We start from the raw sequence: 5,164 nt of genomic DNA on the forward strand, positions 1-5,164 counted from the left end.
GGCATGGGACTATGGGATGGAGGATATGTATGATGGGTATATGGGCACGGGCCTATGGGATGGTGGATATTTATGATGGGTATTTGGGCACAGGACTATGGGATGGAGGATAATTATAATTTGTTATAACTAACCATAGTTAGTTACTATGCCCGGGCAGCACCGGGCTCTTCAGCTAGTATATATATATATATATATATATATATATATATATATATATACACTCACTGGCCACTTTATTAGGTACACCATGCTAGTAACGGGTTGGACCCCCTTTTGCCTTCAGAACTGCCTCAATTCTTCGTGGCAGAGATTCAACAAGGTGCTGGAAGCATTCCTCAGAGATTTTGGACCATATTGACATGATGGCATCACACAGTTGGCGCAGATTTGTCGGCTGCACATCCCTGATGCGAATCTCCCGTTCCACCACATCCCAAAGATGCTCTATTGGATTGAGATCTGGTGACTGAGGAGGCCATTTGAGTACAGTGAACTCATTGTCATGTTCAAGAAACCAATCTGAGATGATTCGAGCTTTATGACATGGCGCATTATCCTGCTGAAAGTAGCCATCAGATGTTGGGTACATTGTGGTCATAAAGGGATGGACATGGTCAGCAACAATACTCAGGTAGGCTGTGGCGTTGCAACGATGCTCAATTGGTACCAAGGGGCACAAAGAGTGCCAAGAAAAAATTCCCCACACCATGACACCACCACCACCAGCCTGAACCGTTGATACAAGGCAGGATGGATCCATGCTTTCATGTTGTTTACGCCAAATTCTGACCCTACCATCCGAATGTCGCAGCAGAAATCGAGACTCATCAGACCAGGCAACGTTTTTCCAATCTTCTACTGTCCAATTTCGATGAGCTTGTGCAAATTGTAGCCTCAGTTTCCTGTTCTTAGCTGAGAGGAGTGGTACCCAGTGTGGTCTTCTGCTGCTGTAGCCCATCTGCCTCAAAGTTCGACGCACTGTGCGTTCAGAGATGCTCTTCTGCCTACCTTGGTTGTAACGGGTGGCAATTTGAGTCACTGTTGCCTTTCTATCAGCTCGAACCAGTCTGCCCATTCTCCTCTGACCTCTGGCATCAACAAGGCATTTCCGGCCACAGAACTGCCGCTCACTGGATTTTTTTTCTTTTTCGGACCATTCTCTGTAAACCCTAGAGATGGTTGTGCGTGAAAATCCCAGTAGATCAGCAGTTTCTGAAATACTCAGACCAGCCCTTCTGGCACCAACAATCATGCCACGTTCAAAGGCACTCAAATCACCTTTCTTCCCCATACTGATGCTCGGTTTGAACTGCAGGAGATTGTCTTGACCATGTCTACATGCCTAAATGCACTGAGTTGCCGCCATGTGATTGGCTGATTAGAAATTAAGTCTTAACACACAGTTGGACAGGTGTACCTAATAAAGTGGCCAGTGAGTGTATATATAAATCAAGAAAAAAGGGCAGCACTACCAAAATAATATAGTAGGTGCAAAACCTATTCAGCAGTGTCCAAACAGCCAAATTAACAAAAGGAAAAAAATAGCACTCAAATTAAATGTGAAAACAGTGGATACTTTACTGATCCTCAGGTGGCAACGTTTCAACGGTGACCCGTCTTTGTCAAGCAATGTGCTCATAGTCAGTACAAACTTAAATAGTAGTAACACATGTGTACAGCATTCCAGTAATTAATCCGTTTTACATATTCAAAATGGCCATTGTCATAGTAACGTATACAAGTGCTCCATTGAACATATGTGCATAAGACCAAAAATCTAGATTGCAAAGTGCAATAGTGCATATACAGTGCTTTAAAAAGACTCAACTTGCCTATAAAACTGATCATGACACAACCTATGAGGGTACTAAGGCTTATATAGAGAAAAAAAAGTTAATATACTTTACTTATATCCTTGCAGCTCCCTGTCACTGCTGGCTACTCGCTGTGGTCAGTATTGTTTGTTACCGCCCAGCTCCAACATGTGACTCATCACTGCATAGCTGATCATTGCAGAGTACCTGAACAAGCTCACTAGACATACTATTCAGAACTGCCATTTTGGTTTAGGGTATCACAGCCCTGTTGCTGACATGCATATATTAGTGCCTGGGGTTGCGGTTTTACACCTGGAATGGTCACAAACCTTAGAGGCACCCATCAGGTGACAATGTGGCTGTGTTGCTATTTTAACAAGAGATGACAACATCACACAGTCTCTCTTTACAGCATTAACCAATCCTGAATACCCTTCACCACCAGAGGTCACTCTTTATGCAGTTCCCATTCACTCTATTACACACATACCAGGCATTAGTATACTGCAGTGAAATCGTCATAAAAACTCATTCTATAGAAAAATGAAAAATATATATCTTATCTTAACACCTCTCATTAAGTACCCTTCATAATCTTGTAGTCACTCTCGTCACAGCATCATATATCTGGAGAAAAAAATAAAAAGGATATAATTATAAACATATCCATATATATAAAAACATCAGTAGCACATACAACACACAGAAGTCAGGCTACATGGAAGGTTATAGTCAAAGGAAGTATCTCAAAACATATGTACCTTAAAATCAACGTTTAATCCTGCTGGTTTTAATGTCCCCAGCTCATATATCCATCTCATTTCCAATTTTTTTAAAACTTCCGTATGGTTCCCTCTTCGTCTATGTACCGGTACATAATCTATAATTCTAAATCTTAAATCTTTCTCTGTGTGTCCTTGTTCATTAAAATGCTTAGGGACAGGCAGATCTTTACGTTTTTTCCGTATATCACATCTATGCTGATTCATCCGTGTTTTTAAATCACATGTTGTTTCTCCAATATAATAAAGTGGACATGGACATTGTAACATGTATATTACATAATCTGTATTGCACGTTAAAAAATATCTGATGTTTAATAACTGTCCAGTATGAGGATTTTGAAATGTAGAGCCTTTAAGCATTAATGAGCAGTTCACACATGATAAGCAGGGGAAACAACCCTTCCGCTGAGTATTTGTTAAGGTCAACTGTTTAGTTTGCTTAAAGGACCCAATGTCTGCTTTAATCAGTCTGTCACCCAGACTCCTACTCTTTTTATATGAAAAAATTGGGGACTTTTTAAAAACTTCTATTTGTGGACATCCCTTACTCAGAATCGGCCAATGGTTCATTATGATTTTGGATATTTGTGGACTTTCCTCACAGAAATTACTCACAAATGGAATTCTACTTTTATTATCCCTTTTTTTCTCCTCAAACAAATCCCTCCTTTCCACCTCATCCAGTCTCCTTTTCTGTTTAGTTAATATACTTTTGGGGTATCCCTTCTGTACGAATTTTTTGCTCATATTGTCGATTGTCTCTGTTAGTTTTTCATCTTTACTAACTATTCTCTTGGCACATAGATATTTGCTATATGGAATTGCATCCAGCATTCTTTGTGGATGATGACTGGAATAATGGAGGAGGTTGTTACAATCGGTCTTGTTACAAAAAAGTTCAGTATTCAACCTCTCTCCATCCTTCCTTATCAACACATCCAAAAAATTCAACTCTATTCTGGAGCATTCCATTGTAAATTTTATGGTTTCATTAATAGAGTTCAAAAAGTCAAAAAACTCCTGAAGCTCTTCACGTGATCCAGTCCAAGTCAGAAAAATATCATCAATGTATCGCCACCATCCCCGCACTTTGGGGAAATGGGGCGACAGATGTACCTCTGTTCCAGGGCGGCCATCATGAGATTTGCATATGAGGGGGCCATATTTGCCGTACGCTGTACGCCTTATTTGTTCATAATACTCATCACCAAACATAAAATAATTTTTTGTTAATACTAATTCCAATAGGGACATAATCATCACTATGGCTTGATTAGTAACATTAGTAATGGACAAGGCTTCTTTTACCTCCTCCTGACCTTCATTATGGACAATAGATGTATACAGAGATGTTACATCAAAAGATACTAGCCAATCACTTTCTCCCACTTTTAACTCCTTGATCTTCAAAAGAAAATTAGTGGTATCTTTAACATAAGAAGTGGCTCTTTGTGCTAATGGATTCAAAATTTTATCCAGGTACACTTCAATGTGACTCAGCACTGTACCTGCTACAATGGGGCGCACTGGGGGGTCTCGCATAGACTTGTGCACTTTCGGCAGAGTATAAAGTATAGGTGTTGTAGGAGTAATATGTAACAAAAAATCAAATGTTTCTTTGTCAATCAATCCTTGCTCTAAAGCAGGTTTCACAATATTCCCAATATTTCTAATGATCTGGAACTTAGGATTCTGAGATAATTTCCTGTATACATCTTGATCACTTATCTGCCTCATTATTTCAGCCACATAATTTTCTTTATCCATGATCACCAGGGCTCCACCCTTATCTGCCCTTTTTATAATAATTGTTTCATCATTGATTAATTCATTCATTGCTTTAACTTCCTCTGTTCTTAAATTTGGTCTAGTAAAACACTCTATTCTTTTTGACCGCAATGATTCAATATCTCGTGTAACCACCTCAACAAATGTTTCTATTGCTGCAGAGCTATTTGGAGGTACAAATAAACTTTTTTTTCAAATCCATTTTTGCTATACATAATTCAGCCTCCTGACTTAACGTATATTTAACGTATATTTACTTTTATTATGAAACCATTCCTTAATTGTTCTAAAAAACCTATTCAAGTCAACTTTACAGTCAACCCAATCGACATGCGTATTCATGCAGAAAGAGGGACCCTTATTAAGAAGTGACAATTGTGAATCAGTTAATACCTTTTTAGATAAATTGATCACTAGTTCTGATGGTTGGATCGTGTCACTGGTCTCGGTGATTGGCTGTAATTCTTCTGTTTTCCGCCTCTTTTCTCTTTTCCATTGTAGCCTACCTCCTCTCCTTTTTGACCTTTTCCTTGAGGAGGGTGATCTATTTCTGCTAGGAATAAACTTATGGTTAGTTATGTTATTTTTATTTTTATCCATCAACTATACATAGATAGATAGATAGATAGTGTATATATATATATATATATATAATATATAAAGTTTTGAAGAATATTTTGTTTTAAAACAATGTGTAAAGGATATAGAACTGCTGTAAGTAAAAGCTCATGTTAAAATCGCATTACATCCGGATGTCATACGGATACTAGA

General features: G+C 38.6%; 1 long non-coding RNA gene across 1 annotated transcript; it reads right to left on the bottom strand.

Moving 5' to 3' along the window:
• Nucleotides 1–1,556: 1,556 nt before the first annotated feature.
• LOC141073595 (uncharacterized) lies at nucleotides 1,557–4,953 on the bottom strand. Its single transcript, XR_012227013.1, has 2 exons — nucleotides 4,787–4,953; nucleotides 1,557–2,447 (listed from the first exon to the last, which is right to left on the bottom strand). It is a non-coding gene; the product is annotated as an uncharacterized lncRNA (long non-coding RNA).
• Nucleotides 4,954–5,164: the final 211 nt, after the last annotated feature.

The sequence above is a fragment of the Dendrobates tinctorius genome, unplaced genomic scaffold (assembly GCF_039654945.1).
Source record: "Dendrobates tinctorius isolate UK_male_01 unplaced genomic scaffold, ASM3965494v1 ptg000308l, whole genome shotgun sequence".
Lineage (NCBI taxonomy): Eukaryota > Metazoa > Chordata > Amphibia > Anura > Dendrobatidae > Dendrobates > Dendrobates tinctorius.